We start from the raw sequence: 24,693 nt of genomic DNA on the forward strand, positions 1-24,693 counted from the left end.
GGTGTTCTTGCCTCTTACTAAGTGTTAGGATTGGAGATGTTTTGGGACAATGTGATGGGGTGGTTTGCCTCTTGCTGGGTGTTAGGGTTGGAGATGTTTTGGGGGGTATGGGCTGGGGTGGTTTGCCTCTTGCTGGGTGTTATGGTTGGAGATGTTTTGGGACAATGTGATGGGGTGGTTTGCCTCTTGCTGGGTGTTATGGTTGGAGATGTTTTGGGGGGTATGGGCTGGGGTGGTTTGCCTCTTGCTGGGTGTTAGGGTTGGAGATGTTTTGGGGGGTATGGGCTGGGGTGGTTTGCTTCTTGCTGGATGTTAGGGTTGGAGATGTTTTGGGGGGTATGGGCTGGGGTGGTTTGCCTCTTGCTGGGTGTTAGGGTTGGAGATGTTTTGGGGGATATGGGCTGGGGTGGTTTGCCTCTTGCTGGATGTTAGGGTTGGAGATGTTTTGGGGGGGATGGGATGGGCGGCAGGGGGGGTGGGAGCGGTGGGGGGGGGAAGGTTGTCACTTGCAGGCTGTTAGGGTTGGAGATGTTTTGGGGGTATGGGATTTGTGGGGGAGGGTCTTGCTTCTGGCAGGGTGTTAGGGTTGGAGATATTTTGGGGGTATGGGCTGGAGTAGTTTGCCACTTGCTGGGTGTTAGGATTGGAGATGTTTTGGGACAATGTGATGGGGTGGTTTGCCTCTTGCTGGGTGTTAGGGTTGGAGATGTTTTGGGACAATGTGATGGGGTGGTTTGCCTCTTGCTGGCTGTTAGGGTTGGAGATGTTTTGGGGGGTATGGGCTGGGGTGGTTTGCCTCTTGCTGGGTGTTAGGGTTGGAGATGTTTTGGGACAATGTGATGGGGTGGTTTGCCTCTTGCTGGGTGTTAGGGTTGGAGATGTTTTGGGGGGGATGGGCTGGAGTGGTTTGCCTCTTGCTGGGTGTTAGGATTGGAGATGCTTTGGGGGGTATGGGCTGGGGTGGTTTGCCTCTTGCTGGGTGTTAGGGTTGGAGATGTTTTGGGGGGGATGGGCTGGGGTGGTTTGCCTCTTGCTGGTTGTTAGGGTTGGAGATGTTTTGGGGGGGATGGGCTGGGGTGGTTTGACTCTTGCTGGGTGTTAGGGTTGGAGATGTCTTTGGGGGGATGGGATGGGCGGGCGCCAGGGGGGGGGGCAGCGGTGGGGGGAAGGTTGTCACTTGCAGGCTGTTAGGGTTGGAGATGTTTTGGGGGTATGGGATTTGTGGGGGAGGGTCTTGCTTCTGGCAGGGTGTTAGGGTTGGAGATATTTTGGGGGTATGGGCTGGAGTAGTTTGCCACTTGCTGGGTGTTAGGGTTGGAGATGTTTTGAGGGTTTTGGATGGGGGCTTGCTTCTTGCTGGGTGTTCGGGTTGGAGATGTTTTGTGGGGTATGTGCTGGGGTTGTTTGCCTCTTGCTGGGTGTTAGGGTTGGAGATGTTTTGGGGGTATGGGATGGGGTGGGCTTTCATCTAGCAGGGTGTTAGGATTGGACATGTTTTTGGGGTGTTTGCCTCGTGCAAGATGTTCGGGTTGGAGATGTTTTGGGGATATGGGAAGGGGAGTAGCCTCTTGCACGGTGTTAGGGCGGGAGATGTTTTTGAGGGTATGGGAAGGGGAGTAGCCTCTTGCAGGGTGGGAGATATTTTCGGGAATGGGATGGGAGGAGTTTGCTTCTTGCAAGGTGTTAGGGTTGGACATGTTTTTGTGGTATGTGATAGCGGGGTGGTTTGCCTCTTTGCAGGGTGTTAGGATTGGAGATGTTTTGAGGGTATGGGATGGGATTTGCCTCTCGCAGGATGTGTTGGGGATGGAGATTTTTTGGGGGGATAAGATTTGTGATCAATGTTCGCAAGACCCCACTAAGCGGGGGAGCGAAGGGGGCAGGGGGTTGGTGTTACATTTTAGTGCATGGTGGAATGAACGCTCTCCACTGCTAACCCTGCCTGCTGAAGAGGCTGGGAACTTAAGAATTAGGTGCAGTAGTAGGTTATACGGCCTTTTGAGACTGCTCGTCATTCAGTGAGATCATGGCTGATCTTTGACTTATGCTCCACTTTCCCAGTGATCTCCATATCCCTTGATTCCTCTGGTGTTCTCGTGAACCTTGGCCAAAGCTTACTGGGGGTGTGGGAGTCTTCCCTCCTTCCCCCATGGAATAGGAAAGAGCCTTCCCCCACACTTGTAATATATATATATTTTGAAGTTTGCATCCTTGATCTTCAGTGGTTCTTTAGGCCCCCTATCCTGGCCTTGAACCCCAAGTGGGTCCCACCACGTCTGTCCTTGTTGTGGCAGATTCACATGAGGCTTTGTCAGCGGTAATTTTGCTCGAGGTCCTGCCCTCTGGCCTTGTAGGGCCGAGTGGAAGACTCTGTCCCCACAGAACCATTTCAGAGGCTTTGCATTGACAGGGAATTTGTAGCTGTTCTGCCGGGCTCCCATTGAACTAATGAAATGGCCATTCGTTTTCAACAACAACTTGCCTTTCTGTAACTTTAACATAGTAAAATGTCCGAAGGCGCTTCACAGAGGCGTAATCGGACGAAAGAGGACAGCCAGTCAAAGATAGAGATATTCCGAGGTGACCAAAAGCTTGATCAGAGGTGGGTTTTAAGGATAATGTTGACGGCGGAAAGAGAGGTATCAATGTGGATGTACTCATTGATCATTATATATTTCAGAATACTGTTGCTGAGTTATGAGAATATCCACAAGTTGGCTTTCTTTCGGATGGTCGGGCTATGGAAGCACTGAGGTGAAGTCTGAAATTGTAGAAGGTAAAACAGTTTGGATAATTCCTTCCTTATACTTTTTTAACAACAGATTCGAAAAGCTAGAGATGATAATATGTCTGACAATTAACTTCATTTATTATTGTTTCAAACTATTCATCTTAAGACCTCATAGAAAGCAGTACACACCGCCCTACGTCTAAAGCTTTTGTGCAAAGAACTTTTTGAAAATCGTGAGTGTTGCTGGTCCAAGCCTGTTCACGCTACCTCGCCTAGAAACATAGAAACATAGAAAATAGGTGCAGGAGCAGGCCATTCAGCCCTTCTAGCCTGCACCGCCATTCAATGAGTTCATGGCTGAACATGAAACTTCAGTACCCCCTTCCTGCTTTCACGCCATACCCCTTGATCCCCCGAGTAGTAAGGACTACATCTAACTCCCTTTTGAATATATTTAGTGACTTGGCCTCAACTACTTTCTGTGGTAGAGAATTCCACAGGTTCACCACTCTCTGGGTGAAGAAGTTTCTCCTTATCTCGGTCCTAAATGGCTTACCCCTTATCCTTAGACTGTGACCCCTGGTTCTGGACTTCCCCAACATTGGGAACATTCTTCCTGCATCCAACCTGTCCAAACCCGTCAGAATTTTAAACGTTTCTATGAGGTCCCCTCTCACTCTTCTGAACTCCAGTGAATACAAGCCCAGTTGATCCAGTCTTTCTTGATAGGTCAGTCCCACCATCCCAGGAATCAGTCTGGTGAATCTTCGCTGCACTCCCTCAATAGCAAGAATGTCCTTCCTCAAGTTAGGAGATCAAAACTGTACACAATACTCCAGGTGTGGGGTGTTCTGTTTTGACTAGAAGATAGTCAAAGGGGGAGAAATTCGGTTGTGCCCCATTTGGGGTGTTAGCTTTTTAAATTTTGAAAATTTAGCGCCAGGCGCAAAGGAATCTTAAATTGGGCATTAGCACCCCAGGAAGGAAGGGTGGGCGATAATCATGCGCCAATCACTTCAGTGGGGTACTACAGGGGCACCAACACCAGAGAGCTACCCAATTTCAGGTGAATTGCTTTCAGCAATCATTCTTTACACTGGCTCATTCCAGCTCTTTAAGGGGAGGTTATATCAAGCTGTAGCTGCTTATTTTTACCAGTCCTGCCTCTGAAGGAGACCTGAGAGGTGGGGGCAGTCGAACGAAGGAGGGAAACTCTGTTCCCGGAAAGTGGAAGACTGCCATTGCCCCAGGTCTTCAGGGAAATGTGGAGGGAAGTGGCAGAGGAGGTGTCAGCCAGCACTGTCATTCAACGAAGCCTCACAGTGCCGGAAGAAATTCAACAATCACAGGTGGTCAAGGTGAGTACATGCTTCCATACCTCTTACATACCAGCCTCTGAACCTCTGTCTATGCACACTGAGCAAACCACCACTTCCCCACCACTCACCCACCAAACATGTGCAGCTACTCAAACTCACATCCTCATCTCACGCCTTGCCTACATTCACTGCTATTCAACGATGGCAAGCATATCTCCCAGTCACATAGCTGGACTCTGACTGACACACTTTCTTTTGCAGGCCAAGATGGCACACAATCGGAATGAGCAGCAGAGGACGGGGTTGGGTGAACCTCAACTTCAGCAGATGTTCAATCTGGAGGAGCGAGTGCTGCGACTTATTGGTCAGCAGGTGGTGGGCGCCATGGCCCCCGGCGACATCAACCCTGCTGGGGGCAACAATGGTATCTTTATCCCCTCCTTTTCTCATCCCACTTCCCCCTCACATCAGGAGGCTTTAACACTTTCCAGCTCCTGATACTGTCTGCCTTCCTTGCTCCATTCCTGCCTCTTGCCCTCACCTTAACGCAGTTTTTGTGCCTTTTATGCTTTCAGATCGCCAGATCTTCCTCCAGGACCCGCGTGTAGTCGCCCCCCCCCCCCCAAGACGTCCCAGAACGCCCTTTGGAACTCCACGGTCAGCCCATCCAGCCTCGGAGCCTTTCCCCTCGAGAACTGGTCCAGGGCACCGGTCAGCTCCGCCAAGTGTTTCATTTAACAACCTCTCCTAACGGTGACCAGCTGACAGGAGTAAACAAGTAATTGCTGATCATTTTGAATGCTACTTAAAGATTTATCACCTTTTTTTGTTCACTTGCTGCTGGAGGTTTGAAGAGGACTTTTGGAACACATTGGAAGACTTTCTGGGACACTTTATCAAAACTTCAGCAACATTCTATCAACATTTCTTCTGGAAATTGCAGGGCATGGCGCTGACGGGACAGCGCCCCCCCCTCCCCCTGCCAAACCATCAAGGCAATTTCCCCGGGCGCTCGCCCCCTCCCCAGGGTGAAAACGCCATTGCACCCGTTAGCGCCCCCCGGAGGTTCAGTATCAGAAGAACCTAAAGACATATATGCAAGATGTGATCTTACAAATGGAAGGATTCTTTTTGATCCCTTCAATTGGACTTCAAAACTTTGCAGAATTCTGCATTAGGATGGAGAATGAAACAGTTAATTCAGAGACCATGGTCCAGAACTTAAAGAAGGGTAACTTTGAAGGTATGAGGCATGAATTGGCTAAGATAGATTGGCTAATGATACTTAAGGGGTTGACTGTGGATGGGCAATGGCAGACATTTAGAGACCGCATGGATGAATTACAACAATTGTACATTCCTGTCTGGCGTAAAAATAAAAAAGGGAAGGTGGCTCAACCGTGGCTATCTAGGGAAATCAGGGATAGTATTAAAGCCAAGGAAATGGCATACAAATTGGCCAGAAATAGCAGCGAACCTGGGGACTGGGAGAAATTTAGAACTCAGCAGAGGAGGACAAAGGGTTTGATTAGGGCAGGGAAAATGGAGTACGAGAAGAAGCTTGCAGGGAACATTAAGGCGGATTGCAAAAGTTTCTATAGGTATGTAAAGAGAAAAAGGTTAGTAAAGACAAACGTAGGTCCCCTGCAGTCAGAATCAGGGGAAGTCATAACGGGGAACAAAGAAATGGCAGACCAATTGAACAAGTACTTTGGTTCAGTATTCACTAAGGAGGACACAAACAACCTTCCGGATATAAAAGTGGTCAGAGGGTCTATTAAGGAGGAGGAACTGAGGGAAATCTTTATTAGTCGGGAAATTGTGTTGGGGAAATTGATGGGATTGAAGGCCGATAAATCCCCAGGGCCTGATGGACTGCATCCCAGAGTACTTAAGGAGGTGGCCTTGGAAATAACGGATGCATTGACAGTCATTTTCCAACATTCCATTGACTCTGGATCAGTTCCTATCGAGTGGAGGGTAGCCAATGTAACCCCACTTTTTAAAAAAGGAGGGAGAGAGAAAGCAGGGAATTATAGACCGGTCAGCCTGACCTCAGTAGTGGGTAAAATGATGGAATCAATTATTAAGGATGTCATAGCAGCGCATTTGGAAAATGGTGACATGATAGGTCCAAGTCAGCATGGATTTGTGAAAGGGAGATCATGCTTGACAAATCTTCTGGAATTTTTTGAGGATGTTTCCAATAAAGTGGACAAAGGAGTACCAGTTGATGTGGTATATTTGGACTTTCAGAAGGCTTTCGACAAGGTCCCACACAGGAGATTAATGTGCAAAGTTAAAGCACATGGGATTGGGGGTAGTGTGCTGACGTGGATTGAGAACTGGTTGTCAGACAGGAAGCAAAGAGTAGGAGTAAATGAGTACTTTTCGGAATGGCAGGCAGTGACTAGTGGGGTACCGCAGGGTTCTGTGCTGGGGCCCCAGCTGTTTACATTGTACATTAATGATTTAGACGAGGGGATTAAATGTAGTATCTCCAAATTTGCGGATGACACTAAGTTGGGTGGCAGTGTGAGCTGCGAGGAGGATGCTATGAGGCTACAGAGTGACTTGGATAGGTTAGGTGAGTGGGCAAATGCGTGGCAGATGAAGTATAATGTGGATAAATGTGAGGTTATCCACTTTGGTGGTAAAAACAGAGAGTCAGACTATTATCTGAATGGTGACAGATTAGGAAAAGGGGAGGTGCAACGAGACCTGGGTGTCATGGTACATCAGTCATTGAAGGTTGGTATGCAGGTACAGCAGGCGGTTAAGAAAGCAAATGGCATGTTGGCCTTCATAGCGAGGGGATTTGAGTACAGGGGCAGGGAGGTGTTGCTACAGTTGTACAGGGCCTTGGTGAGGCCACACCTGGAGTATTGTGTACAGTTTTGGTCTCCTAACTTGAGGAAGGACATTCTTGCTATTGAGGGAGTGCAGCGAAGATTCACCAGACTGATTCCCGGGATGGTGGGACTGACCTATCAAGAAAGACTGGATCAACTGGGCTTGTATTCACTGGAGTTCAGAAGAGTGAGAGGGGACCTCATAGAAACGTTTAAAATTCTGACGGGTTTGGACAGGTTGGATGCAGGAAGAATGTTCCCAATGTTGAGGAAGTCCAGAACCAGGGGTCACAGTCTAAGGATAAGGGGTAAGCCATTTAGGACCGAGATAAGGAGAAACTTCTTCACCCAGAGAGTGGTGAACCTGTGGAATTCTCTACCACAGAAAGTAGTTGCGGCCAATTCACTAAATATATTCAAAAGGGAGTTAGATGAAGTCCTTACTACTCGGGGGATCAAGGGGTATGGCGTGAAAGCAGGAAGTGGGTACTGAAGTTTCATGTTCAGCCATGAACTCATTGAATGGCGGTGCAGGCTAGAAGAGCTGAATGGCCTGCTCCTGCACCTATTTTCTATGTTTCTATGTTTCTAAAACTCAGAAAAGGATCCATGGTTGCCAGGTTAGTTTGGACAAAGAGAATAATTGCTATCTGGGGGGCGTGCACACGATAGACTACAGTGAGAATCTCTTTGGATTGGTTCGCTCGTGGGTATAGGACCCTGAAGTTGAATCTCATGGTCAGAAAAGATTCATCATCATCATCATCATCATCATCATCATCATAGGCAGTCCCTTGGAATCGAGGAAGACTTGCTTCCGTTCTTAAAATGTGTCCTTCGGTGACTGAACTGTCAAATACGAGAGCCACAGTCCCTGTTACAGGTGGGACAGATAGTCTTTGGGGGTAAGGAAAGGTGGGACAGATTTGCCGCATGCTCTTTCCGCTGCCTGCGCTTGATTTCTGCATGCTCTCGGCGACAAGACTCGCGGTGCTCAGTGCCCTCCCGGATGCTCTTGCTCCATTTAGGACGGTCTTTGGCCAGGGACTCCCAAGTGTCGGTGGGGATGTTGCATTTTATCAAGGAGGCTTTGAGGGTGTCCTTGAAATGTTTCCTCTGCCCACCTGGAGCTCGCTTGCCATGTAGGAGTTCGAGTAGAGTGCTTGCTTCGGGAGTCTTGTGTCAGGCATGTGAACAATGTGGCCCGCTCAACGGAGCTGATCGAGTGTGGTCAGTACTTCGATGCTGGGGATGTTGACCTGATCGAGGACACTAACATTGGTGCATCTGTCTTCCCAGGAGATTTGTAGGATCTTGCGGCGATATCGTTGGTGGTATTTCGCCAGTGACTTGAGGTGTCTACTGTACATGGTCCATCTCTCTGAGCCATATAGGAGGGTGGGTATTACTGCAGTCCTGTAGACCATGAGCTTGGTGGCAGATTTGAGGGACTGGTCTTCGAACACTCTTTTCCTCAGGCGGCCGAAGGCTGCACTGGCACACTGGAGGTGGTTTTGAATCTCGTCATCAATGTCTGCTCTTGTCGATAAGAGGCTCCCGAGGTATGGAAAATGGTCCACTTTTTCCAGTGCCGTGCCGTGGATCTTGATGACCGGAGGGCAGTGCTGTGCGGCAAGGACAGGCTGGTGGAGGACCTTTGTGTTACGGATGTTTAGCATAAGGCCCATGCTTTCGTATGCCTCAGTAAATACGTCGACTATGTCCTGGAGTTCAGCCTCTATGTGTACAGACGCAGGCGTCGTCTGCGTACTGTAGCTCGACGACAGAGGTTGGGGTGGTCTTGGACTTGGCCGGAGTCGGTGAAGGTTGAACAGGTTCCCACTGGTTCTGTAGTTTACTTCCACTCCAGCGGGGAGCTTGTTGACTGTGACGTGGAGCATGGCAGCAAGGAAGATTGAGAAGAGGGTTGGGGGATGACGCAGACGTGTTTGACCGTGGTCCGGACTGTAATGGATCCGTTGGTAAGGATCACGGCCTCAAAATGGCAGGCAGTGACTAGTGTGGTACCACAATGATTTAGACGAAGGAATTGAATGTAATATCTCCAAGTTTGCAGATGACACTAAGTTATGTCACAGTGTGAGTTGTGAGGAGGATGCTAACAGGCTGCAGGGTGACTTGGACAGGTTAGATGCGTGGGCAAATACATGGCAGATGCGGTATAATGCAGATAAATGTGAGGTTATCCACTTTGGTGGTAAAAACAGAAAACATAGAAACATAGAAAATAGGTGCAGGAGCAGGCCATTCAGCCCTTCTAGCCTGCACCGCCATTCAATGAGTTCATGGCTGAACATGCAACTTCAGTACCCCCTTCCTGCTTTCACGCCATACCCCTTGATCCCCCGAGTAGTAAGGACTTCATCTAACTCCCTTTTGAATATATTTAGTGAATTAGCCTCAACTACTTTCTGTGGTAGAGAATTCCACAGGTTCACCACTCTCTGGGTGAAGAAGTTTCTCCTTATCTCGGTCCTAAATGGCTTACCCCTTATCCTTAGACTGTGACCTCTGGTTCTGGACTTCCCCAACATTGGGAACATTCTTCCTGCATCCAACCTGTCCAAACCCGTCAGAATTTTAAACGTTTCTATGAGGTCCCCTCTCACTCTTCTGAACTCCAGTGAATACAAGCCCAGTTGATCCAGTCTTTCTTGATAGGTCAGTCCCACCATCCCGGGAATCAGTCTGGTGAATCTTCGCTGCACTCCCTCAATAGCAAGAATGTCCTTCCTCAAGTTAGGAGACCAAAACTGTACACAATACTCCAGGTGTGGCCTCACCAAGGCCCTGTACAACTGTAGCAACACCTCCCTGCCCCTGTACTCAAATCCCCTCGCTATGAAGGCCAACATGCCATTTGCTTTCTTAACCGCCTGCTGTACCTGCATGCCAACCTTCAATGACTGATGTACCATGACACCCAGGTCTCGTTGCACCTCCCCTTTTCCTAATCTGTCACCATTCAGATATTAGTCTGTCTCTCTGTTTTTACCACCAAAGTGGATAACCTCACATTTATCCACATTATACTTCAACTGCCATGCATTTGCCCACTCACCTAACCTATCCAAGTCGCTCTGCAGCCTCTGATTTCCCCTTCATGAATCCATGTTGCGTCTGCTTGATTGCACTATTCCTATCTAGATGTCCCGCTATTTCTTCCTTAATGATAGCTTCAAGCATTTTCCCCACTACAGATGTTAAACTAACCGGCCTATAATTACCTGCCTTTTGTCTGCCCCCTTTTTTAAACAGAGGCGTTACATTAGCTGCTTTCCAATTCGCTGGTACCTCCCCAGAGTCCAGAGAATTTTGGTAGATTATAACGAATGCATCTGCTATAACTTCCGCCATCTCTTTTAATACCCTGGGATGCATTTCATCCAGACCAGGGGACTTGTCTACCTCGAGTCCCATTAGCCTGTCCAGCACTACCCCCCTAGTGATAGTGATTATCTCAAGGTCCTCCCTTCTCACATTCCCATGACCAGCAATTTTTGGCATGGTTTTTGTGTCTTCCACTGTGAAGATCGAAGCAAAATAATTGTTTAAGGTCTCAGCCATTTCCACACTTCCCATTATTAAATCCCCCTTCTCATCTTCTAAGGGACCAACATTTACTTTAGTCACTCTTTTCCATTTTATGGGCCCAAGTTTCCACATGATTTGCACCTGATTTTTAGGAGCAACTGGTGGAGAATGGACTATCTTAGAAATCGTAATTCTCCACATTTTTTTTTCTGCAGTTCTAGTCAGTTAGAACAGTTCCACTTTGGAACAGAATTTTTTTCTTCAAAAGGGGGCGTGTCCGGCCACTGACGCCTGATTTCAAAGTTTCCACAGTGAAAACGTACTCCAAACTAACTTAGAATGGAGCAAGTGAAGATTTTTGTAGAACTGAAAAAACCTGTTCTACACATTAAAAAATCAGACGCAGGGTTACAAATTAGGCGTCCAGAACGAGGTGGGGGGGGGAAGGGAAGTCATTAAATTCTACAATAAATCCTTAGTTATACTTATACAAATATTATACAAATAAATTCAACCTGAATAAAAATTTATAAGCAAAGAAAAGATTAAATAAACCATCTTCCTACCTGTGTGAAAGTTCTTCAGGCAGGCCTTTAGGAAGCGGTTTGCCATCGGGACTGAAAGGCAGATTATTATCTGAATGGTGACAGATTAGGAAAAGGGGAGCTGCAACGAGACCTGGGTATCATGTCATTGAAAGTTGGCATACAGGTACAGCAGGCGGTGAAGAAGGCAAATGGCATGTTGGCCTTCATAGCGAGAGGATTTGAGTATAGGAGCAGGGAGGTCTTATTACAGTTGTACAGGGCCTTGGCGAGGCCACACCTTAAATATTGTGTACAGTTTTGGTCTCTTAATCTGAGGATTCTTGCTATTGAGGGAGTGCAGCGAAGATTCACCAGACTGATGCCCGAGATGACAGGACTGAGAAATGAAGAAAGACTGGATCGACTAGGCTTATATTCACTGGAATTTAGAAGAATGAGAGGGGATCTCATAGAAACGTATAAAATTCTGACGGGATTGGACAGGTTACATGCAGGAAGAATGTTCCCGATGTTGGGGAAGTCCAGAACCAGGGGTCACAGTCTAAGGATAAGGGGTAAGCCATTTAGGACCGAGTTGAGGAGAAATTTCTTCACTCAGAGAGTTGTGAGCATGTGGAATTCTCTACCACAGAAAGTTGTTGAGGCCAATTCTTTAGATATATTCAAAAGGGAGTTAGATGTGGCCCTTACAGCTAAAGGGATCAAGGCGTATGGAGAGAAAGCAGGAATGGGGTACTGAAGTGCATGATTAGCCATGATCATATTGAATGGTGGTGCAGGCTCGAAGGGCCGAATGGCCTACTCATGCACCTATTTTCTATGTTTCTATAGGGAGGGAGGAACTTAATACAATCACTATCACTAATGAAGTAGTGCTCGATAAAATAATGGGACTAAAAGCGAACATGTCCCCTGGACTTGATGGCTTACATCCTAGGGTCTTAAAAGAGGTGGCTGCAGAGATAGTGGATGCATTGATTGTAATCTACCAAAATTCCATGGATTCTGGAGAGGTCCCAGCGGATTGGAAAACCGCAAATGTAACGCCCCTATTAAAAAAAGAGGCAGTCAAAAAGCAGGAAACTATAGACCAGTTAGTCTAACATCTGTCATTGGAAAATGCTGGAATCTATTGTTAAGGAAGCATTAGCGGAACATTTGGAAAAGCATAATGCAGAGTCAGCATGGTTTTATGAAAGGGAAATCATGTTTGACAAATTTGCTGGAGTTCTTTGAGGATGTAATGAGCAGGGCGGATGTGGGGGAATCAGTGGATGTGGTGTATTTGGATTTCCAGAAGGCATTCGATAAGGTGCCACGTAAAAGGTTACTGCACAAGATAAAAGTTCACGGTGTTGGGGGTAATATATTAGCATGGGTAAAGGGTTGGCCAACTAACAGAAAACAGAGCGTTGGGATAAATGGGTCATTTTCCGATTGGCAAACAGCGACTAGTGGGGTGCCGCAGGGATCGGTGCTGGGATCTCAATTATTTACAATCTATATTAATGACTTGGATGAAGGGACTGAGTGTAATGTAGCCATGTTTGCTGATACAAAGATGAGTGGGAAAGAAAATTGTGAGGAGGATACAAAAAATCTGCAAAGGGATATAGACAGGCTAAGTGAGTGGGCAAAAATCTGTCAGATGGAGTATAATGTGGGAAAATGTGAGGTTATCCACTTTGGCAGAAAAAATAGAAAAGCAAATTACACTTTAAATGGAGAAAAGTTGCAAAGTGTTACTGTACAGAGGGACCTGGGGGTCCTTGTGCATGAAACACAAAAAGTTAGTATGTAGGTACAGCAAGTAATCAGTAAGGCAAATGGAATGTTGGCCTTTATTGCAAGGGGGATAGAGTATAAAAGCAGAGAAGTCCTGCTACAACTTTTCAGGGTACTGGTAAGGCCACACCTCGAGTACGGCGTCCAATTTTGGTCTCTGTATTTAAGGAAGGATATACTTGCATTGCAGGCTGTTCAGAGAAGGTTCACTAGGTTGATTCCGGAGATGAAGGGGTTGACTTATGAAGATAGGTTGAGTAGGTTGAGCTTATAAACATTGGAGTTCAGAAGAATGAGAGGTGATCTTATTGAAACAGAAAAGGTAATGAGGGGGCTCGACAAGATGGATGCAGAAAGGATATTTCCACTCATAGGGGAAGCTAAAACTAGGGGATATAGTCTCAAAATAAGGGGCTGCCCATTTAAAACTGAGATTAGGAGAAATTTCTTCTCTCAGAGGGTTGTAAATATATGAAATTCTCTGCCTCAGAGAGCTGTGGAGGCTGGATCATTGAATATATTTAAGGTGGAGAGAGACAGATTTTTGAGCGATAAGGGAGTAAGGGGTATGGGGAGCGGGCAGGGAAGTGGAACTGAGTCCATAATCAGATCAGCCATGATCGTATTAAATGGCGGAGCAGGCTCGCTGGGCCAAATGGCCAACTCCTGCTCTTATTTCTTATGTTCTTATGAGACTGTTTCCATTTTCATCCTTATCCATCTCCAACTGTGTCAGTCAAGAACTTAAAACTGATGGAAAGAAGTAACAGGGCAGGGTTTGGGCGGAGACCAGGAAATTTTGTGGCCAGCAGTCTTACTTGGTACTTGCTGAAAAGGCTGCTGCTCCAAGCCAACAACGATATAAAGTAATTCATGTTACAATGCTGTCTCCCACCAGAGTTAACAATACAAGATTTCAACTGAGCATGTTGTTTGTATTGTGTTCCTAACACAGATGAGACTGCACACAGGGAGGTTAAAGTAACAGTGACCTCAGTCTTTATTAAGGCACTCCAGAGTGAGGAACAGGCCTTCGGGGCCGGCTTATATACAGTGCTCCCAAGGGATGCTGGGATCCCTTGGGACTTCAGGGGATGCACTCCCTGGTGGCGGAACATGGGAGTGCATATTTTACAGATACACAACATCACTCCCCCCCCAAAGTCAAAGTGAAAACTATTTATAAGGTGAGGCGGTCGGAAGCCTTTCTTTCCCTGGTGGCCGTGCCCGCGATCCACTTGGGACCATGTCCATAGTTTAGCACATAACACGGTCATTCGGATCAATTTCCTGTGACACAGTGGCGCGACCATCGTTTACATTTTGTTGCTGCCGCCTGCTCTCTACCTGATCAGGCAGGTTGGGGTAAACCAGCGAGAGTCTGGTTTTAAGTGTTCTTTTCATGAGTAGCTCAGCCGGGGGCACCCCTGTAAGCAAGTGGGGTCTCGTGCAGTAGCTGAGCAGTACTCAGGACAGGCGGGTTTGGAGTGTGCCTTCTGTGACTCGTTTAAGGCTCTATTTGATTGTTTGTACTGCCCGTTCTGCCTACCCATTGGAGGCTGGTTTAAACAGGGCCGAGGTGACATAGAAACATAGAAAATAGGTGCAGGAGTAGGCCATTCGGCCCTTCGAGCCTGCACCACCATTCAATGAGTTCATGGCTGAACATGCAACTTCAATACCCCATTCCTGCTTTCTCGTCATACTCCTTGATCCCCCTAGTAGTAAAGACTACATCTAACTCCTTTTTGAATATATTTAGTGAATTGGCCTCAACAACTTTCTGTAGTAAAGAATTCCACAAGTTTCTCCTCATCTCGGTCCTTATCCTTAGACTGTGACCCCTGGTTCTGGACTTCCCCAACATTAATAAGAACATAAGAACAAAAAAATTAGGAACAGGAGTAGGCCATCTAGCCCCTCGAGCCTGCTCCGCCATTCAACAAGATCATGGCTCATCTGGCCGTGGACTCAGCTCCACTTACCCGCCCGCTCCCCATAACCCTTAATTCCCTTATTGGTTAAAAATCTATCTATCTGCGATTTAAATATATTCAATGAACTAGCCTCAACTGCTTCCTTGGGCACAGAATTCCACAGATTCACAACCCTCTGGGAGAAGAAATTCATTCTCAACTAGGTTTTAAATTGGCTCCCCCATATTTTGAGGCTGTGCCCCCTAGTTCTAGTCTCCCCGACCAGTGGAAACAATCTATCTGCCTCTATCCTGTCTATCCCTTTCATTATTTTAAATGTTTCTATAAGATCACCCCTCATCCTTCTGAACTCCAACGAGTAAAGATCCAGTCTACTCAATCTATCATCATAAGGTAACCCCCTCATCTGCGGAATCAGCCTCGAGAATCGTCTCTGTACCCCCTCCAAAGCTAGTATATCCTTCCTTAAGTAAGGTGACATTCTTCCTGCATCTAACCTGTCTAAAGCCATCAGAATTTTAAAGGTTTCTATGAGATCCCCTCTCATTCTTTTGAACTCCAGTGAATTCAAGTCCAGTTGATTCAGTCTTTCTTGATATGTCAGTCCCGCCATCCTGGGAATCAGTCTGGTGAACTTTCGCTGCACTCCCTCAATAGCAGGAATGTCCTTCCTCAAGTTAGGAGACCAAAACTGTACACAATACTCCAGGTGTGGCCTCACCAATGCCCTGTACAACTGTAGTAACACCTCCCTGCCCCTGTACTCAAATCCCCTCGCTATGAAGGCCAACATGCCATTTGCTTTCTTAACCGCCTGCTGTACGTGCATGCCAACCTTCAATGACTGATGTACCATGACACCCAGGTCTCATTGCATCTCCCCTTTTCCTAATCTGTCACCATTCAGATAATAGTCTGTCTCTCTGTTTTCACCACCAAAGTGGATAACCTCATATTTATCCACATTATACTTCATCTGCCATGCATTTGCCCACTCACCTAACCTATCCAAGTCACTCTGCAGCCTCATAGCATCCTCCTCGCAGCTCACACTGCCACCCAATTTAGTGTCATCCGCAAATTTGGAGATAATACATTTAATCCCCTCGTCTAAATCATTAATGTACAATGTAAACAGCTGGGGCCCCAGCAAAGAACCTTGCGGTACCCCACTAGTCACTGCCTGCCATTCTGAAAAGTACCCATTTACTCCTACTCTTTTCTTCCTGTCTGCCAACCAGTTCTCAATCCACTCCAACACACTACCCCAAATCCTATGTGCTTTAACTTTGCACATTAATCTCTTGTGTGGGAACTTGCCGAAAGCCTTCTGAAAGTCCAAATACACCACATCAACTGGTTCTCCCTTGTCACTCTACTGGAAACATCCTCAAAAAATTACAGAAGATTTGTCAAGCATGATTTCCTTTTCACAAATCCATGCTGACTTGGACCTATCATGTCACCTCTTTCCAAATGCGCTGCTATGACATCCTTAATAATTGATTCCATCATTTTACCCACTGTCGATGTCAGGCTGACCGGTCTATAATTCCCTGATTTCTCTCCCTCCTTTTTTAAAAAGTGGGGTTACATTGGCTACCCTCCACTCCATAGGAACTGATCCAGAGTCTATGGAATGTTGGAAAATGACTGTCAGTGCATCCGCTATTTCCAAGGCCACCTCCTTAAGTACTCTGGGATGCAGTCCATCAGGCCCTGGGGATTTATCGGCTTTCAATCCCATCAATTTCCCCAACACAATTTCCCGACCAGTAAGGATTTCCCTCAGTTCCTCCTTCTTACTAGAACCTCTGACACCTTTTATATCCGGAAGGTTGTTTGTGTCCTCCTTAGTGAATACCGAACCAAAGTACTTGTTCAATTGGTTTCCCATTTCTTTGTTCCCCGTTATGACTTCCCCTGATTCTGACTGCAGGGGACTTACGTTTGTCTTTACTAACCTTTTTCTCTTTACATAACTATAGAAGCTTTTGCAGTCCGTCTTAATGATCCCTGCAAGCTTCCTCTCGCACTCTATTTTCCCTGCCCTAATCAAACCCTTTGTCCTCCTTTGCTGAGTTCTGAATTTCTCCCAGTCCCCGGGTTCGCTGCTATTTCTGTCCAATTTGTATGCCACTTCTTTGGCTTTAATACTATCCCTGATTTCCCTTGATAGCCACGGTTGAGCCATCTTCCCTTTTTTATTTTTACGCCAGACATGTTTGATCCCATTGCGGGTCATGAATTCTTTAAATTCGGCACTGATGAAACATGGCCCATTGTCACTGACCAGTATGTCAGGCAGGCCGTGGGTGGCAAACATGGCCCTCAGGCTTTCAGTGGTGGCAGTGGAGGTGCTTCCCGACATTATTTCACATTCAATCCATTTTGAAAAAGCATCCACCACCACCAGGAACATTTTACCGAGAAACTGGCCCGCATAGTCGACATGGATCCTCGACCATCGTCTGGAGGGCCAGGACCACAAACTTAGCACACACGCTGCATTGCCGTACACAGCAATCTAAGTCAGAGTTGATACCAGGCCACCACACGTGGGATCTGGCTATCGCTTTCATCATTACTATACCCGGGTGTGTGATGTGGAGATCTGAGATGAACATCTCCCTGCCCTTTTTGGGTAGCACTACGCTGTTACCCCAAAACAGGCAGTCTGCCTGAATGGACAGCTCATCCTTACGCCGCTGGAACGGCTTGATTAGATCTTGCATTTCAACAGGAATGCTGGCCCAGCTCCCATGCAGTACACAGTTTTTTACTAGGGACAGCAGAGGACCTTGGCTGGTCCAAGTCCTAATCTGGCGGGCCTTGACAGGTGATTTATCATTTTCAAACGCTTCCATGACCATCAACAAGTCTGCGGGCTGCACCACCACCAACAAGTTTGCAGGCTGCACCATTTCCACCCCCGTGGTGGGCAATGGCAGCCGACTGAGAGCATCTGCACAGTTCTCGGTGCCTAGCCTGTGGCGGATGGTATAGTTATACGCTGATAGCGCGAGTGCCCACCTTTGTATGCGGGCTGAGGCATTAGTATTTATCCCCTTGTTTTCAGCGAACAGGGATGTGAGGGGCCTGTGATCGGTTTCCAGCTCAAATTTGAGGCCAAACAGGTACTGATGCATTTGCTTTACCCGAACATGTGTGCTAATGCCTCTTTCACAATTATGCTGTAGGCTCTCTCGGCCTTAGACAAGTTCCTGGAGGCATAGGCGACAGGTTGCAACTTTCCCGCAACATTAGCTTGTTGTAATACACACCCGACTCCGTAAGACGGGTTATACAATACAAGCAGCTTGTTGGAGCATAAAATGTTTCTGGCTTTCTCAAAAGCAATTATTTGTTTTTTTCCCCATACCCAGTTCTCACCTTTACGCAATAACACATGTAGGGGCTCTAAGAGGGTGCTTAACCCCGGTAAGAAGTTACCAAAATAGTTGAGGAGTCCCAGGAACGACCGCAGCTCCATGACATTCTGTGGCTTGGGCGCGTTCCTTATAGCCTCTGTCTTGGCGTCTGTGGGCCGAATGCCGTCCGCCGCGATATTTCTCCCCATAAACTCCACTTCTGTTGCCATTTCGACCTCTTCAGCCGCAGCCCTACGCGATCCAGTCGCTGGAGGACCTCCTCCAGGTTTTGTAGGTGCTTGACGGTGTCCCGACCCGTGACCAATATGTCGTCCTGAAAAACCACCGTGCCTGGTACCGACTTGAATAGGCTCTCCATGTTTCTCTGGAAGATCGCTGCCACCGTCGAATTCCAAACGGGTATCTGTTGTAGATGAACAGTGTCTTGTGTGTGTTGATGCTGGTGAGGCCCTTCGAAGACTCCTCCAGCTTCTGCGTCATGTAGGCCGAAGTCAGGTCGAGCTTGGTGAATGTCTTGCCTCCTGCCAGCGTCGCAAATAGGGCGTCTGCCTTAGGTAGCGGATATTGGTCCTGTAGCGAGAAACGTTTAATAGTTACTTTATAATCGCTGCAAATCCTGACCGTACCATCACTTTTGAGTACTGGAACAATCGGGCTGGCCCACTCGCTGAATTCCACTGGGGAGATGATGCCCTCGAGTTGCAGCCTGTCCAGCTCGATTTCCACTCTCTCCCTCATCATGTGAGGTACCCCTCGCGCCTTGTGGTGAATGGGTCGTGCCTCTGGGACCAAATGGATCCGCACCTTCGCCCCGGAAAAGTTTCCAATGCCTGGCTCAAAAAGGGAAGGAAATTTGTTAAGAACCTGGATACATGAGGCCTCATCGACATGTGATAGCGCTCGGATGTCATCCCAGTTCCAGCGGATTTTGCCCAGCCAGCTCCTTCCAAGCAGTGTGGGGCCATCGCCCGGGACAATCCAGAGTGGCAGTTCGTGCACCGTGTCCTCGTGGGTGACCTTGACCATGGCGCTGCCCAGGACAGTGCTGAGCTCTTTGGTTTATGTTCTCAGTTTCATGTGGATGGGGCTCAGGGCTGGTCTGAGTGCCTTGTTGCACCACAGTCTCTAAAACATCTTTTTACTCATGATGGATTGGCTAGCGCCAGTGTCCAGTTCCATGGCTACGAGTAAGCCATTCAACTTTACATTTAGCATTATCGGTGGACATTTTGTCAAAAATGTGTGCACCCTGTGTACTTCAGCATCTGCCTCCTCTGAGGCTCGAAATTGCTTTGATCCACCATGGACCAATCTTCCTCTGCCACGTGGTGGTTCGCAGGTTTTGCAGAGGTGCTCCATTGTTCCACAGCTCTTGCAATCATACCCTTTGAAGTGCACGAATAGGCTGAATGGAAGCCTCCACAACGCCAACAAGGTGTGAACTGCCTTGCATTCATCCTTTGTTGCGGACTCTGAGTCATCTGGGTCACCTGAGGCCTGCTGGCAGTTGCAGACTCATGGTTTCTGCCCTGTACATTTCTGCTCGCAAACACAGTTCCAGTTAATTTACGAACATTGCTAGCACTTGTGTGCTGAGAGATTTGTTTGGTGTTATCACTGGTGGACATAAACACCTGGTGCTATCACAATGGCCTTATTGAGGGTCGGTGTCTCTACAGTCAAAAGTTTTCGTAGGATGGTCTCGTGGCCAATGCCCAGTACAAAAAAGTCTCTGAGCATCTGCTCCAGGTAGCCATCAAACTCACATTGTCCAGCAAGTTGCCTTAGCTCGGCGACGTAGCTTGTCACTTCCTGACCTTCAGATCGCTGGCACGTGTAGAACTGATACCTCGCCATCAGCATGCTCTCCCTTGGGTTAAAATTCTCCCGAACCAGTGTGCACAGCTCCTCATATGACTCATCTGTGGGTTTCACCGGAGCCAGAAGATTCTTCATGAGGCTGTAGGTCGGTGCCCCGCAGACCGTGAGGAGGACCGCTCTCCTTTTTGCAGCGCTTCCTTCTCCGTCCAGCTCTTTGGCTACAAAGTACTGGTCTAGCTGTTCAACAGTCCTCACCCTCCGAGAACTTCTCCACGATGCCCACAGTTTGCTGCATCTTTGCATTAGATGCGTATACTCGTGTTCCTAACACAGATGAGACTGCACACAGGGAGGTTAAAGTAACAGTGACCTCAGTCTTTATTAAGACACTCCAGAGTGAGGAACAGGCCTTAAGGGCCGGCTTATATACAGTTCTCCCAAGGGATGCTGGGATCCTTTGGGACCTCAGGGGATGCGTTCCCTGGTGGCGGAACATGGAAGTGCATGCTTTGTATAGTTGCTGATGCCTGCTTGGGGGTCAGTGGGGCATGGGCAAGAAGAATGGTCTTATCTTGTAGCTTGAGGCAGGCTTGCAACTTCACCTTTTACCTGATTGATGTTCTTATGGGTGACTACTCGAAGGGGGTCAAGGGCTTGTAATTTTGGAACATTTTTCTTGTTCAGATCTATTTCCAACTTGCACCTCCTATAACGGAACAGTTCAAGTGAAATACCTGAGAAATGTTTTGGGCCACCTGAATTCCAAGAGCATTTTCCCATAACAAGAAAAACAATATGCATTTACATAGTGCCTTATCATATCGCTCAGAAAAGTCCTTAAATGTCTCACACTGAAGTGGAGTATTTAAAGTAAACACTTGACACCAGGTCTGAGTTCAAAGATTCATGCAGTCTTTATTCGCACCAGTGGGGAGGTGACCTGCTATGGGTCTAGCCAGGTCACTATCCAACGATATGTAGTTTCAAACAACCTTTATACTCTTAAACGTATATGCTCAACCTCGTGCACGATCCTTTGGCACACTTTGATTAGTTTAAGGCCCGCGTACACAGTGACTGATTGGTTAATTCCATTTCGCGTCTCAATCACTTGCCTCTGTTTCCTGCCTAGCTCGCGTAACATTAAGGTACCGCCTCCTTTACCAGAGAAGCTGATGTGGCCACAATCTATTGTTGTTAGCCTGACCTTTGCTCAGGCCAGGTGGTATCCTGTTAACAGTTTACTTCTGCCCCATTAATCCGCTTCTAGGCCCCTTGTGGTTCCATTGCTAAGTCGGTTAGTTATTGCAAAGTCAACATGTTATTCTTAGCATTATCTCAACTGCTTTTTAAGTGATCTAAAAGCTGACCACTGCAAACAGCCTGTTAGTTCATCTGAGTCCCGAGACCCCTTCTTAACTCTATAATTATAGCAGAGCTTGAAATCCCCATTTCACACACAGAATTAATTATAATGCTAGTGTTGTTGTTACATGAGTAAATGTAGCAGCCATTGTACGCACAGCAAGATCCCACAAACAATTAGATGAATCCGCTTTTGTTGAGAGATGAATGATGTGATGGATAATGGGTGAACTTTCAGCTCTTCCTTGACTAATACCGTAGGATTGTTAAAGTCCACCTTAGATCTGGTAATGTGTAATGAGACAGGATTAATTAAGGATCTCATAGTAAAGGATTCTCCAGGGAAGAGTGATCATAACATGATAGAATTTCACATTCAGTTTGAAGATGAGAAACTTGGGTCGGAAACTAGTATCTTAAACCTAAATAAAGGGAATTACAAAGGTATGAAGACAGAGTTAGCTAAAGTGGACTGGGAAAATAGATTCAAAGGTAAGACGGTAGATAAGCAGTGGCAGACATTTAAGGAGATATTTCATAACTCTCGATAATGATATATTCCTGTGACAAAGAAAGACTATGAGAAAGGTGACCTATCCGTGGCTAACTAAGGAAGTTAAGAATGGTATCAAATTGAGAGAAGGCATACAATGTTGCGAAGATTCGTGGTAGGCCAGAAGATTGGGAAATTTTTAGAAACCAGCAAAGGATGACTAAAAAAATAATAGAGGGAGAAGATAGATTATGAGAATAAACGAGCAAGAAAATATAAAAACAGACAGTAAGAGCTTCTACAAGTATATAAAAAGAAAGAGAGTAGCTGAAGTAAACATTGGTCCCTTAGAGGATGAGACTAGGGAACTAATAATGGGATACAAGGAAATGGCAGAGACTTTGAACAAATATTTTGTATTTGTCTTCAAAGTAGAAGACACTAAAAGCATCTCAATAATTGTAGATAATCAAGGGGCTATAGGGAGGGAGGAACTTACTACAATCACTATCACGAGAGAAAAAGTACTAGGCAAACTATTGGGACTAAAGGCTGACAAGTCCCCTGGAACTGATAGCCTGCATCCTAGGATCTTAAAGAAGTGGCTGCAGAGATAGCAGATGCATTGATTGTAATCTTACAAAATTCCCTAGATTCTGGAAAGGTCCCAGCGGATTGGAAAACAGCAAATGTAATGCACCTGTTCAAGAAAGGAGGATGACAGAAAGCAGGACACTATAGGCCGGTTAGCCTAATATCTGTCATTGGGAAAATGCAGGAATCCATTATTAAGGGAGTAGTGCAGGTTGAGCATCCGAAATGCAGAAACCTTGTTGTGTATCTGTAAAGCATGCACTCCCATGTTCCGCCACCAGGGAGTGCATCCCCTGAAGTCCCAAGGGATCCCAGCATTCCTTGGGAGCACTGTATATAAGCCGGCCCCTAAGGCCTGTTCCTCACTCTGGAGTGTCTTAATAAAGATTGAGGTCACTGTTACTTTAACCTCCCTATTGCAGTCTCATCTGTGTTAGGAACACAATAACTGGTGACGAGTATACGAATCCAACGCAAAGATGCAGAAAACTGTGGGCATCCTGGAGAAGTTCTCGGAGCGTGAGGACTGGGAAGCCTATGTTGAACGACTAGACCAGTACTTTGTAGCCAACGAGCTGGACGGAGAAGGAAGCGTTGCAAAAAGTAGAGCAGTACTCCTCACGGTCTTCGGGGCACCGACCGACAGCCTCATGAAGAATCTTCTGGCTCTGGTGAAACCCACAGATGAGTCGTATGGGGAGCTGTGTACACTGATTCGGGAGCATCTTAACCCGAGGGAGAGCGTGCTGATGGCGAGGTATCGGTTCTACACGTGCCAGCGATCTGAAGGTCAGGAAGTGGCAAGCTACGTCGCCATCATCTTCCCAGTGGAATTCAGCGAGTGGGCCAGCCCGATTATTCCAGTACTCAAAAGTGATGGCACGATCAGGATTTGCGGCGATTATAAAGTAACTATTAATCGTTTCTTGCTACAGTACCAATACCCGCTACCTAAGGCAGAAGACCTATTTGCGCCGCTGGCAGGGGGCAAGACATTCACCAAGTTCGACCTGACTTCGGCCTACATGACGCAGGAGCTGAGGAGTCTTCGAAGGGCCTCACCTGAATCAACACGCACAAGGGACTGTTCATCTACAACAGAAGCCCGTTTGGAATTCGGTCGGCTGCAGCGATCTTCCAGAGAAACATGGAGAGCCTACTCAAGTCGTTACCACGCACGATGGTTTTTCAGGACGACATATTGGTCACGGGTCGGGACACCGTCGAGCATCTACAAAACCTGGAGGAGGTCCTTCAGCGACTGGATCGCATAGGGCTGCGGCTGAAGAGGTCGAAATGTGTCTTCATGACAACAGAAGTGGAGTTTTTGGGGAGAAAGATCGCGGCGGACGGCCTTTGGCCCACAGACGCCAAGACAGAGGCTATCAGGAACGCGCCCAGGCCACAGAATGTCATGGAGCTGCGGTCGTTCCTGGGACTCCTCAACTATTTTGGTAATTTCCTACCGGGGTTAAGCACCCTCTTAGAGCCCCTACATGTGTTATTGCGTAAAGGTGAATACTGGGTATGGGGAAAAAAACAAGTAATTTCTTTTGAGAAAGCTAGAAACATTTTATGCTCCAACAAGCTGCTTGTATTGTATAACCCGTGTAAACGACATATGCTAGCATGTGATGCGTCGTCTTATGGAGTCGGGTGTGTTTTACAATAAGCAAACTTTGCGGGAAAGTTGCAACCTGTCGCCTATGCCTCCAGGAGCTTGTCTAAGGCCGAGAGGACCTACAGCATGATTGTGAAAGGGGCATTAGCGTGTGTGTTCAGGGTAAAGAAAATGCATCAGTACCTGTTTGGCCTCAAATTTGAGCTGGAAACCGATCACAAGCCCCTCACATCCCTGTTCGCTGAAAACAAGGGGATAAATACTAATGCCTCAGTCCGCATACAAAGGTGGGCACTCGCGCTATCAGCGTATAACTATACCATTCGCCACAGGCCAGGCACCGAGAACTGTGCGGATGCTCTCAATCGGCTACCATTGCCTACCATTGGAAATGGCACAGCCTGCAAACTTTTTGATGGTGGCGCAGCCCGCAGACTTGTTGATGGTCATGGAATCATTTGAAAATGATAAATCACCTGTCACGGCCCGCCAGATTAGGACTTGTTCCAGCCAAGGTCCTCTGCTGTCTCTAGTAAAAATCTGTGTACTGCATGGGAGCTGGGCCAGCATCCCTATTGAAATGCAAGAGCTAATCAAGCTGTTCCAGCGGCATAAGGAAGAGCTGTCCATTCAGGCAGACTGCCTGTTGTGGGGTAACGGCGTAGTGCTACTCAAAAAGG

General features: G+C 47.1%; 1 protein-coding gene across 7 annotated transcripts in view; it reads right to left on the minus strand.

The window, feature by feature from the left end:
• The window catches only part of m1ap (meiosis 1 associated protein), a 201,804-nt gene that overhangs the window by 171,178 nt on the left and 5,933 nt on the right, over positions 1 to 24,693 (minus strand). The window lies entirely within an intron of this gene.

Source organism: Pristiophorus japonicus, chromosome 2 (assembly GCF_044704955.1).
Source record: "Pristiophorus japonicus isolate sPriJap1 chromosome 2, sPriJap1.hap1, whole genome shotgun sequence".
Classification (NCBI taxonomy): Eukaryota; Metazoa; Chordata; class Chondrichthyes; family Pristiophoridae; genus Pristiophorus; species Pristiophorus japonicus.